This window comes from Terrapene carolina, unplaced genomic scaffold (assembly GCF_002925995.2).
Source record: "Terrapene carolina triunguis isolate 2854851 unplaced genomic scaffold, T_m_triunguis-2.0 Scaffold34029, whole genome shotgun sequence".
NCBI lineage: Eukaryota > Metazoa > Chordata > Testudines > Emydidae > Terrapene > Terrapene triunguis.
Window position 1 is genome coordinate 2,997,688 of NW_020698380.1, and position 13,766 is coordinate 3,011,453.

The following is a 13,766-nucleotide window of genomic DNA, read 5'->3' on the forward strand; positions in this document are numbered from 1 at the left end:
GTAAGCTGCTGGACCAGCTGGGGAAGGCAAAAATCACACTTCAAACAATGGCACAGGTCTCTTCTGAATGCTTTCTTTATTTACAAAGATTCAGAACAGCACAACATGTCCCCATACTTGCCCCCAAACATAACAGATCTGCGGGAGACCCTAGGCCTGCCTCCAGACCAATATTGGTCCCTTTCCCCAACCCGCAATTTCCAGGCATCATGGCTGTATTGGGGCTGTGGTGCCAGGAACTCTCCTAGCCCACCTCAGTCTCCCCTTCACGAGCGGTGGTAATCAGGATCCACAGAAAAGACAACACAGCCTAGTTCTGTATTGTTTTGATGGTGTTTGCCCACTCATCCCTAACCCACCCCATCTCCAGCCAGACCTCTACTCAGATAGCCCTGACGTTTGCGGAGTGCCCTTCGGAGTGGCATCATGGGGAGCTCTGTGAGGAGAACCACTCCATGTGTAAATCTAGGGGGGGGAGACACTATGGGTGGATGAGTGTGCCAAAGATCTGACTGATTCTAGCATCCAGGCAAAGAAAACTGGTTTCCAAATAATTTATGCTATGCAACTGCTCAAAAAGGTGTCTTGGGAGGGTGAAAAAAAAATTAAACTGGCGAGTACCACAGACCACTAGTCCTACTGAACTGATGATAGGGGTATATCCTGGACTTTCTCCTCAAAACATACTCTGTGGCATCTGAAAACAGATAATCACTATGCTCTCAAATGAAGTCTCACAGGAAAATAAGACAAAAACAACATATCACCTCTGCGTAAACACTTTTCACAAAGTGATCACTCTATAACTATATCTTACCTATAAGTCCCTTCATCCTCAAAGGAAACCTGCACAGCACTTTCAAAAGACAAGCCTGAGAGCTTAAATTCATAACTTTGCTAGACACTAAAAATCATGGTCTTAATAAAGACACTGGTTTTATGCCTTATTACAACAATCTAATCCACTAACTCCCCTTTTTTGTCCTATGACTACAGGGCTGTCAATGGGCCGCTTCACCTTGAATGCTCGCTTAGAATATGTGCTAACTACATATGCTAAACTAGCCCTTGGATCTTACGTTTAGCAGTGACACTCTTAGTACCTTTCCCAGACCTGAGGAAGAGCTCTGTGAAGCTCAAAAGCTTGTCTCTCTCACCAAGTTGGTTCAGTAAAAGAGATTTCCTCACCCACCTTGTCTCTCTAATTCTTTTAGTTCATTTACAGTAAGCCTGTTTAAACACCAGGTGGCGATATCTACCATCATGATATTCAGTAGTCAGATGAGAGATAATTTGAACCCTGAAATAAAGTGAGGAAAAGATATGGCTTGGTTTTGTTTTGTTAAATAGGATTCAGAATATTTTGAATCTGAATTAAGGGGTGGCCTGAGATGAAATGACTGATTTATTCTCTACAAGGGGTGTCTGCAATTTCTTGGTTATAGCAGGGATGAGTTGTGCTTTGTTACTGAAATCCTTTGAGATACCACCACACACCCCAGGATTTATGGTGCTCTATTAATGTATTTTTCTGTGTCTCTGTTGTTATTTCCAAGCAACCAGGGGTTCTGGGAATCCTCAGCTGGAAAATCTTAAACAACACACCACACCACACCACACAACATTTTCAGAGAATTAAAAAAATGTAACAAGCTTACTCTCCAGCCACTTTATCTCTTGGAATAGGGTTCTCTACATCTTTGTCTATACGGTGTGGCGCCTACCTGTATATCCCCTTTCTCCTACCATATACCTCCGTCTTGGCCTGGGCAGAAGGAGTTTCTTCTTGTAGTCTTTCTCCTCTCTCACACTATTTTCTTTCACCTCCCCTTGCCCTATTTTAGTAATTACCTATCCCAGCTGTTTGCGCTCTGGCCTTGTGGAGAGCAACCTGGTCATATGATACTGGGTTAGGTTCTTGTGCTCAACTGCTAAATGTCACTAAAAGACAGCTTAAAATATACATTTAATATTTTCCATGCTGCAGTTCTGTAATTCCCCCAGGGATGTGTCACAATTGTGGGGAGAGAAGAGGGTGGGGATATCCAAGAGACTGTGAGTCTGGGACAAGGGAGGAAGTTTGTGTGATTGTGAGCATGGATAGCCTATAAGACTTGCACTCTAAGATGTGGTCCATGCTATGAAAAGATTTCAGAATGATTGCTTGAATTTCTAATTAACCCCCTTCTCTCCATTCTCATTTCTCACGATCTCTCCCCTCTAGTTTTTCCTTCCATGCCTTATTTTTTCTCTCCCTCCTCTTCTACCTACCTCCATGCTGTCAGCCATGCAGAGATTAAGCACACATCCTGAAAGACCCCGTCTGACTCCCCTGTTTTCACCTCGTGGTCCTTACAGACTGTCACCAAGATTTTTTCAAGAAGTGATGCAGTGAATTTTGGAATTAAGATAACTTGAGAGAACTAAGGTTTCAGAGTGGTAGCTGTGTTAGTCTGTATCAGCAAAAACAATGAGGAGTCCTTGTCTTGTTAGACTGACCTCACACTTTGTAGGCAACTCCCATCTTTTCATGTGCTGTGTATTTATACCTACTACTGTATTTTCCACTCGATGCATCTGAAGAAGTGGGTTCTAGCCCACAAAAGCTTATGCCCAAATAAATTTGTTAGTCTCTAAGGCAGGGGTAGGCAACCTATGGCACGCGTGCCGAAGGCAGCATGTGAGCTGATTTTCAGTGGCACTCACACTGCCCGGGTCCTGGCCACCGGTCCAGGGGGCTCTGCATTTTAATTTAATTTTAAATGAAGCTTCTTAAACATTTTAAAAACCTTATTTACTTTACATACAGCAATAGTTTAGTTATATATTATAGACTTATAGAAAGAGACCTTCTAAAAACGTTAAAATGTATTACTGGCATGCGAAACCTTAAATTAGAGTGAATAAATGAAGACTCGGCACACCACTTCTGAAAGGATGCCGAACCCCGCTCTAAGGTGCCACAAGGACTCCTCATTGTTTTTGAGAGAACTAACTTGAAGAAAATGCTCAGCACTCACTCTGAAAACCAGGTCCTTTTATAAGGATGCCTCAGGAGGAGCTCCCCAAAATGGAGGCACTCAAAATCACCTGGTCGCTTGTGAAAATCTTGGTCACGTCTTACCCCCAGTCTGTATGGCAGTGAGAGAAAGGAATGCTGCAGACCCAGTGTATGGATTGCTGGAGTACTAGTGACTTTCCACGTTTGAGATTTTTCCCTGTTGAGAACCAAATCGTTGATGTTCCCCACACACTGCTGCCAGCATGTCCTATCCAGCTATTAAGAGCAGGTGTGGAGGAGGCAGGAGCTTATCCCATTGCGTGCCACAGAAGTGATGGAGATTGGGAAAGGCTGTGGTGACAAATTGCTGGAGGTGGAAGGAGGCTGGAGGAGAACTTGAATAGTCTGCTGGAGGACTAGGGGATAGTGTGGGCGGAATTGTTGGCAAGAAAGTAGGGGAATGCCTGGGCGCCCTCTCCCATTCTGCCTCTGTTCTTTCCCGTTCTCTTCTGTTTCCTTTCAGTCCATGTCTCCATTCATTCTGTCCTTTTTCTCTAGCCCCATCTCCTGCCTACTAGCAGGACTCTGTGGATGCTGGCTTCCTTCTCCTTCACTCTACCACAGCTGCTCCATGCTAAATTTGATCCAGCTGGGGAAGCATTGGGACCAGAAGAGAAGCAGCAGCCTATGATCCCAGTGCCACAATAGCCCCTCCAGTGTCAAGAAGGAGGAATTTCAGGGGAAACCTTGCTCAACACTTGCAGCACCACTAGATGAATGATTTTCTGGTGGGGTTGTAGGAATTCATGACATGGAGGAAGGGGTGCTGCATGTGTGTACATTATAACTAATGCATGACAGCTTTCAACTCTGACAGAGACAAGCATGAATAATTACAGAAATAATCAATGTGAGGCAAAAGGTGCCAATAATGGAGACTTCTGCAAAATGCAAGAGACTTAGCAGCTCTTGATTTCTTGTGATAGTACCTCCTTATGCTTTTTATTTTTAAAGTAAGACCATGTCTACACTACCACTTATGTAGCTCAGGAGTGTGACAAAGCAGCCCCTCTGTGTGACATAAGTTTTGCCAGCATAAGTGGTAGTGTACACAGTGCTATGTCAGCAAGAGAGCATCTTCCGCCAACATAGCTGCCGCCGCTCATGGAGGTGGTTTTATTATGTCAATGGGAGAGCTCTCTCCCCTCGGTATAGAGCGGCTACACGAATGATCTTCCAGCGGCGCAGCTACATCGGTACAGCTGTAAGCTTGCTAGTGTAGACATGGTTGGATAATCAGCCACACATAGAATAGGTACAATGAATTCATTGTTTGGCAAACAAGAATATTCTCTCACTAAATAAATCTGGGTTATGCTGTCTTTAAAGTTTACTTTCCTTTTTGAGGTCAAGTTACAGCAGAGAATCACACATTTGTAATCACTATAAGGATCTCAGAAAGTTTTATAGGATGTACCAAGACAGTCTTCATAATATATGGTCCAACTTTTATTTTCTTGAACACGGTTTACGGTAATGTTCTATTGAATAAAGTCATTATTACAGTAAGATGTTTAATCTACATAAAGCTAAAGAAAAAGTGATAATTTAGGATAACAGGAAAATTACAATGGAGAGTTTTGATTCCCAGAAGATATCTTGGTGAGTCCATAATACAGCAATCTGATCTCATAACTAAAAGTTATTTGAAGTGATCGGGGTAAAGAAGAGAGAAGTATTTTTGTTAATGAGTATTTGTGATGTGCTTCTAGAGAATTATTTTTGTAATCGTAAATGTTATATGCTAAAGTTTCCTGTTTTTCTTTAAGTTGAGTTGTGGGGACTTCTGCAGTAGGAATAATCTTAATCTTTTGGAGAAAGAGACCTTAAATGAAATTGGATGTGTATACATTATACATAAGGCCTTTGGCCCATCAGAAAAGAAAAATAGTAGATATTTGGTGAAAAATAAAGAAATAGATGGAGTACTAGGACCATCAGTGTGGTTTAAATGGTGTAAAAATTTTGGGAACATGCATACTTTGTAAACTGCTAGAATTTTTACTCTTGTTGATCCAACAGTGTTGGGTGAGAAATATCCCAGTGATATAGTGTAAAGCAGCTCAGTATTCATAGCTCTATAAACTGTGACAGACCCAGACCAGTGGGGTACAGGAGTCTGGTAGAGGGCATATATACTGGTCACTGGATGAGTAGTTTTCTGTTCCCTGAGTGACCAGAGCAGGGGCTGCACTAGAGTAATCAGGAACCTGCTAGAACCAGTTAAGGCAGGCAGGCTAATTAGGACACCTGGAGCCAATTAAGAAGAAGCTGCTAGAATCAATTAAGGCAGGCTAATCAGGGCACCTGGGTTTTAAAAAGGCGCTCACTTCAGTTTGTGGTGGGAGTGTGAGGAGCTGGGAGCAAGAGGCGCAAGTAGCTGAGACTGTGCTGCTGGAGGACTGAGGAGCACAAGTGTTATCAGACACCAGGAGGAAGGTCCTGTGGTGAGAATAAGGAAGGTGTTTGGAGGAGGCCATGGGGAAGTAGCCCAGGGAGTTGTAGCTGTCATGCAGCTGTTACAGGAGGCACTATAGACAGCTGCAGTCCACAGGGCCCTGGGCTGGAACCCGGAGTAGAGGGTGGGCCCGGGTTCCCCCCAAACCTCCCAATTGACCTGGACTGTGGGTTCTTCCAGAGGGGAAGGTCTCTGGGCTGTTCCCCAACCCACATGGTGAATCTCTGAGGCAAGAAAATCCGCCAATAAGCACAGGACCCACCAAGATAGAGGAGGAACTTTGTCACAAAACATGTACGTTGGTGTTTTTTGCATGTGATAATACTGGGTCACATAATCGATCACTGATTACTATAAAACATTTTTTCCCATAATCAGGTTTTCATTTTTCTATTTAATTTGACAAAATGGCTATGCCACATCAGAAACATACAACTTGAATCTTTTTTTGCTGCAAAATCACATTTGCTGATAAAATGGTTCCTTCCAGCAAAAAAGTGGGTCCATTTTCACTTGATACATTCCCTTTTTTTTTTAATTAGAAAAAGGAACTAAAAAAGTATTAACTTTTCACAAATGTGATAATTTTCCCATTTGTAACAAAATCTAGGACCCTAAGATTTTGAGTACTTTTGTTACTTTTCCGCTGGTTGTATGCAAATGTTTTGCATAATTCTACAGCTACAGCACCTGTTCTTATCAGAGGGAGAGATTAAAGAATCTAAATTATTATTAAGCCTACAGTAAGTCACCTCCTATTGAGGCTAGTATAAAAACCATAATAACAGGGTTGCAAAAGGTGAGTTTAATGTAGACTAGCAGGTATTTTTAGAAGTTCCTCATGGGATCCTCCTACAATCAAATAGTTATAGCTGCCAATATGTAAAAGAGAGCCTCACGTTTTTGCCAATAATTGAAAGAGGCAGCCAAGCAAGAGAGAAATATCCTCATTTACCAGAGTGATTTCAAACCTTCAGAGAAATTTTGTTTCTCCACCTAACTTAGTCTTCCAGCAGGACTGGAAGGAGCTGAGGCCCTAATTTTGCAATTTGATGTACGTGAGCTGCCCTTTGCACTTGCAAAGACCCTCATTAAAATCAGCAGGGCTGTGCATGGGTACGAGTCCACCTATATGGATCTCATGGCAGAATTGGGGGCTGTTTTTCTATCTTAATTATTTACTTAACTTGGTCAATGCAAAGTGGAACATCTGGTGATGAAAAATAACAGGTAACAGTAAATTCACTGGACTGCTCCAGTGTATGTTCCATGTTCTAACTCCTCTCAACAAACTTTGGACCTAGTGACCATATCGGACAGAGAACTTGTAAGCATCTGCTTTAATACATGGCCTGACTTTAGTTCACAGCATGGCCTGACTTTGCTGACTATAGTTCAGGTCTCAGATCTTGCACCAGGCCCAGTGCTCCAGTGTGTCTCTCCCCCCTCTCCTTCTTTACAGTGAGAGCTGGTAAAAGACTCCATGCTCAAATGCAGTGCTGAATGGATTGTCCAATGTAGAATGGAGGATTGCCAGTCTACAGAGTTTCATGGTGGTTTGATACCATCCTGCATAGTGGTTGCAAAATTTTGTGAGGAGCTAATTTCTGTTTGACACATAAGCATAATGAGCTAGTCTCTATGCATTGCCTTTTTGGCCTATTGTGAACAGTAAATATGTTGGCTCTTGTTAAACACTAGAAATGTGGAAGAGTCACTCAAAGATTTATGTCTTGAGTTTGACCTTCCCCTCCTCTCTAAAGTTTAGCTTAACGTATACAGTAATTTGTCTCTTGTTTGCAAGTGAACACATATTGTCTAAATGAATCAAACCATACAAACCCTTTCTCTGAAACAAACTGATTCATAATGGGCATATCTCTAAATGGGTGTAGTGCATTTATATGTGCAATATTCTCTGTGCGAGCAATAGAGCTTGGCACTGTTTCTGGAATGACATATTTATGTGAACTAAAGTGGGTAAGCAGCATGTCCTATCAGTAGCCTGGTTTTACTTAAGCTTATGGATAGCAAGGTAATTCAGATTGTTTGACAACCACTCGTCTTCACATCTTCCACCCTTTGGTAGCACGTCCTTGCCAGCTTCAGCCTTATGGTTAAAATCAGAGGCATTTTTTGAAAATGTAACCTTGGGGATTAGGGGAAAAACAGAACAGTGAAGAAATAAAACGTTCTCTGGAAAATAATGAAATGTCTCTCTTATATCTTTCTTCCCCGATGAGATATATTCCAGTGAAAAGATGTCCATCACTAGCTTGGTGGGTTGCATCATGGTGATGAGGTCACTTCTGCCTAACAGGGTTGCTTTATTTACAGTAAATTGTGAAGTGAGTCAGTGCCCTACCAATGCCAAATTCTGAGAGCTTTGGCATTGGTTAAAGATGGAATTCAGGGGCCATAAATTTCATATGTACACAGCATGGTAGCAGTTCATTAAACAGTGTGCAGGAAAGGCAAGTGGTAAAACAGATTTTGGTAATCCCCACTCAGAAGAAGGCTTTGTGTTCCAACTTCCCATTTTCACATTTTTGCTTTAGCTAAGGTTAGCTATAGAATTCTGCCCCACCAATCTGAAAATGCTATTTAGTGCTCTGCCTTGTTTCTGATTATGAAGCAGGACATTTTGTCAGTAATTTACCATTTCAATTTACAATTGAAATGTGTGGATCTTGATCAATTGGAAAACTGGGCTATAGACAACAACATGAAATTCAACAAAGACAAATGTAAGTCCCTAAACTTGGGGAGGAAAAAAACAAATACACAAATACCGATTGGGGGATAACTGACTTCGCAGCAGCATTGCTGACAAGGATCTGGGAGTAGTGGTGGATCACAACCTCAACGTGAGTTGTCAATGCAACACTGTTGCCAAAAAAAATAAATAAGGAAATGCAGTTTGGGTTGCAGTAACAGAGACATAGCACACAAATCACAGGAGGTGATAGTACTGCTCTACTCAGCGCTAGTTAGGCCTCAGCTGGAGTACTGCGTCCAGTTTTGGTCACTGCTGCAGAGAAAGGATGTAGAGAAACTGGAAAAGATCCAGAGGCGAGTGACAAAAATGATCAAAGGAATGGAATGCAAGCCATGTGAGCAAAGGCTGAAGGAACTAGATATGTTTAGTTTGGAAAAGAGGAGATTAAGGGGGGACATGATAGCAATCTTCAAATACTTGAAAGGCTGCCATAAAAAAGATAGAGAAAAATTGTTCTCTCTTGCCACAGAGGGTAGGCAATGGGTTCAAACTACAGCATAGCAGATTTAGATTAAATCTCAGGAAAATCTTCCTAACTATAACAACAATAGAACAATGGGACAGACTGCCTAGGGAAGTCGTGGAAGCTCCTTCACTGGAGGTTTTCAAGAAGAGGCTGGATAGCCATCTGTCTCAAGTGGTTTAGACACAACAAATTCTGCATCTTGGCAGAGGGCTAGACTAGATGACCCTTGCAGTCCCTTCTAATTCTATGGTTCTATGATCCTATGAGTCGCCAACCCTGTGCTTACACGCCTCTTGTTTCTCCTGTTACCAACCTCACTCAGTCATGCATTCCAAAACAATGTGTATTGCTCACTGTTCTTTTTAGGAAACTCTTGCCAGTATTAAAGTAAACTGACATGCTTGCCTGGCTCATGTTAAAACGTAAGAGCTCAGTTATTTGAAGTAATTAACATGGGCTATATGTTTCTTTTCTTCCTTTCAGATGTGTGCAATAGTACTGATCTTCCTGAAGTTGAAATCATCAGTCTGCTGGAAGAACAGCTGCCCCATTACAAGCTGAGAGCAGATACAATCTATGGTTATGACCACGACGACTGGCTTCACACGCCTCTCATTTCTCCTGATGCCAGTATCGACTTAACAACTGAGCAAATAGAAGAGACGCTGAAATACTTCCGTAAGTGAAAACTTGACAGTTGTACTGACGCAAGAATATGGCGTATAAATTAGTGCTGTCTGTCACAAGGCCCTCAATATAGCAGCTATGGTTAGGAATCAGCATGAGTGGCGTAGGACCAAGCTACATGTACACTTTAAACCATCCTTCTGTTACAACGCTGTGGCAAAAGCAATACATTCATAATGGATCAAAAGCCAGTCTGTTTCCTGTACCAGTATTACAGGTTCCTGATGGGTGGAAAGTAAAGTAAATATTAAATAAAAGATTAGGACATACAAAATAGCAATTGCACTTGTAGTTTGCAAAGTTTCATCCTAGAGAGATGTTCTTGATTATCCCCCTGGATTAAATTATATTTAGGGTGAGAAAGTAACAAAGACTCTTACATGAAAAATACAATAAAAAAAACCCCCTAAAAACACCTAAATCTCAGATCCACACCTCAATTAAATTTCCAGATGGTTGGAAAGTCCCTGAAATATCTGGAGTTTGAATATATGTGGATATGCATTTTGTTTGAGGCTTTTTAATCAGCTGTAGGTTAACATAGTCTACTCCTATTGAAATGACTTATTCATTCCACAGGTTTAATGTGAAAGCTCTAAATGTTGGGTGAGTGAAGAAACTTCCAAGTAGTTGCTTTTGTTTTTGTTTTTTTAAACATACTTTCCCTTTAAATCAGAACTTATGCAAGAGGAAAACCAGGAAAAAATGTATGTAACTTTAAATTCCTGGATTTCGATTGGTATAATTGGAATATATTACTTTTGCTTTAACTCTCTAAGGTGGCAGTTGCAATTTCCTGATACCAAGCATCAGCATAAAATACAGACAACTAGGCCTAGACTTGCTGCCTACTACGTTTGCATTTTTCATTTGCTGACGCATTGCATGGTAGATGATGCTATTGTGTCCTGGCAAGGCATCATGAAATCAAGTAATAATGTTGCAGCTTAGGCTTCTGGGAGAGAGAGATGCAATTCTGGACTGTCCTATAAGAATTGAAGTTAGTAGCAACCCTAAAGGGATGGTCAGTTCACAGAGGTTTGTCCTTTCATCTTTTTATTTTGCTGCCCAGTTTCATGACATTGCAAACAGTGGCTGACCATTACACCTGTAGGAATAGCTCCTAGCTTAGTGTTTTGTTCATTCTTGTCTACGGGAAGGGTTTTCAAAGTGAGGAAAACCTATACAAATATATCCAAACATAAATCCTCTTGCCATCCTAATGATGTTTTTGTCATTTATTTCGTCACAAATCTCTTGCTGAATTACTAAAGGTTCTTCTTCGAGTGCTTGCTCATGTCCATTCAACTTAGGTGTGTGTGCTCGCCACATGCACCAATGCCGGAAGTTTTCCCCTCAGTAGTATCCATAGGGGACCAGCTCTGGCACCCCCCTGGAGTGGCGCACACATGTCGCAGTATATAGGGCACCACCGGCTCCCCCCACCCCCAGTTCATTTTTGCTGCCAGTGACGGGGCTAGAACTGTTGCGTTCTTGTTCGTACTGATTTGTTAATCCTTGTATTATAGTGTCTATAGTTTTCTGTTAGTGTTAGTAAATCCCTTAGCTATAGTTAGAGACTTCATAGGTCCCAAACGGGACTTTGCCTCAGGACGGGGCATGCCCCGGTCCCCAGGCTTTAAGTCCAGCGATCGCTTCAAGAGGCCCATGCCCGTTAGTGATCCACACAGCAGCTGTCTGCGTTGCTTGGGCAAAGGGCACGTTAGTGAAAAGTGCAAGATTTGCAAGTCCTTCAAGCCAAGGACTAAGAAGGAGCATGACATTCATTTAAATGCGCTCCTTATGGAGTCGGCCCTCACCCCGACACCGGAGTAAAGCTTCAACTCAGCACCGAGCACCGTGACCTCAGTACATAGTGCCCCACTGGGTCCGTCCACTGGCCGGCACTGGTCCCCATCTGTGGCTCTTGCCAAGAAGCCCAAGAAGATGGTGCGAGGTCAGTCTCCAACCTCCCACAAGGGAAAAGATAAGACAAGGTGTGAGCAAGGTCCCAGGCCACTCCCCGCCAGCGACCCCGGATAGTGGCAGAGGCCTCCATCAGCTCCGAGTGCCGTGCATGCCAGAGGCCCTACAGGTGGCGCAGGAGATTATGTCCATCCCGGTGCCGCCCACACCGGCTCCCACAGTTCCCCAGTCACAGGGTAAACCCGCGTTTGGACCGCTATGGTCCCCACCTAAGCGACACCGTTCCCCATCACGGGGAATGTCCCACCAGCGCTCGCCCTGCTGTAGCCGCCACGCATCTGACCGTGAAAGGCAAATATGCAGCACAGTCCCATTCATCCTCGGACCTTGGGCAGGCCGAGAGGCTCGAGGCGCAGCTCTCCGGCAACTGGGCGCAGACCTCTGGGGGCATGCGCCCGCTGGCAGGAGTACTGGTCCCGGCACTCAGTATCTCCGAGACCGCGGTACTGCTCCAGGGACCTGTCGAGGGATTGATGCTACCATTCCTCAGACCATCACCGATCCCCTAGGAGGGCATCACTGTGTGCAGAGCCTTCCCAGCACTGGGCCTGTTCCAATTCCTGGTCCCGCTCTTCATCCCGGTACTGTTCATCAAGCGCGAGATGTAGATCGCCGGCTCTAGGCCATCGTGGATCCATCGAGCGCCGTCGGTCCTGAAGACCTCGTTCCAGATCGGACACCAGGCGGAGTGACCGGCACCTGTCGGGACAGAACCTCCCTTCCGCTCTGTCCTGGTCACCTGGGAGCGACCACTCAGGATCCTGCCCTGGTTCGGAGGGAGGGATGTCCTGATGGCGGGACAAGCTCCGGTACCAGTGGTACCAGCTACATTGTCGGCACTGAAACAAGCCCTGTGGCCTCAGGCCCAGTGGCTGGTGCCGTGGTACCCATGGAACCTGTGGGGGTTCACCCAGCCCTCCCAGGCCACCCGCTTAGTGTCCGGAGCCTCGATGAGACCAGTTGCCTCTCTCTCCCGCCCTCTTCCAGTGCAAGAAGCCTTGGATGAGAGGACCCCGCAGGTCCAAGAGGGAGTAGGGGACCAAGCTACTGGGCCACCAATGGTTGTGGAGGATCCTATGGCACTGGCATCTTCCTCGTCGTCACCTGACGAGGCTATAATGCCCCCGGTTCCTCTGGATGACACTAAAGTGCACCAGGAACTACTGAAGAGGGTCGCTGCCAACCTGGGCCTTCAAGCGGAGGAGTTAGAGGAGCCCTCGGACTCTCTTTTCAATGTCCTCGTCTCCACAGCACCGGCCAGGGTGGCTCTGCCCCTTCATGATGGAGCCTCTAAGATTACTAAAGCCTTGTGGGGAAAATCCTTCCTCCCTGCCACCCATCTCCAAGAGGGCTGAACAAAAGTACTTTGTGCCATCCAAAGGCCATGAGACGGTTAACCACAGGGAACGACAAGGTCAACCCAGGGCTACCCCTAAGAATAAAGACTCCAAGAGACTAGACTTGTTTGGGCATAAGATTTATTCATCCTCCAGTCTCCAGCTGAGGGGTGGCCAACCACCAGGCCCTCCTGGGATGCTATGACTTTAACATGTGGCAAGTCATGGCCAAGTTCAAGGGCTCCGTTCCTGAGGCTTCCAGGAAGGAGTTCCGGGCGATCATGGAGGAGGGCATGACTGCGGCCAGGGCAACACTCCAGGCAGCGTCTGATGCAGCGGACACTGCTCCCCGAACCATTGCCTCGGCCGTCGCTATGCCCGGAACGGCAAACTGCAACCACTGGGAGCTGCGGGCGGCTGTGCAAATGTAAACAAACTGTCTGGCGGCCTGCCAGCATATTACCCTGACGGGCTGCAGGTTGCCCACCACTGGTATAGAGAGTATTTTTGAGAGAAAGAGAATAACCACCTTCTCTGAATTAAGCATTGGATTGATAGCCAGGAAAGTGGGAGTTCTGATTCCAGCTCTCTTGCTGACTTGCTCTGTTGCCATGAAAATCATGTAATCTTTGTGCCTGCCTTGCATATCTGTATGGTGGAGATAAAACTTAAAATACTGTTGTACCTCACACATGGGAATTGAGGACAGACGGATATTAACATAGCGCTTTGAAACTATAATGCATTATATAATGTTAAGTGTTATTACTACTATCATCTTTTGATCTGGATGAAGGAATGGCTGTCAAACAGTGGAAAGTTATATATTTAAATAGCTCAGCATGAAAAGTCCTTGAGCTGCCACACCTGTCCTACAGGAATGTCCTCAGGAGTGTGACTGCTAATGGAGTGACCTGTTTTAAATGTAACAGCTGAAACACTCTCTCTTGCATGAGTTCACGTTTTTGTAAGGTTTAAAAAGTCATTAGCAT

At 44.4% G+C, this 13,766-nt stretch overlaps 1 protein-coding gene across 3 annotated transcripts in view; it reads left to right on the top strand.

Annotated features, from left to right (window-relative positions):
- The window catches only part of LOC112119304 (trafficking kinesin-binding protein 1), a 116,591-nt gene that overhangs the window by 17,186 nt on the left and 85,639 nt on the right, over positions 1-13,766 (top strand). For all 3 annotated transcript variants that reach the window (XM_024217913.3, XM_024217915.3, XM_024217916.3), the window contains exon 2: positions 9,248-9,442. The gene's annotated coding sequence lies outside the window, so the exon portion shown is untranslated. The remainder of the gene's footprint in view (positions 1-9,247; positions 9,443-13,766) is intronic.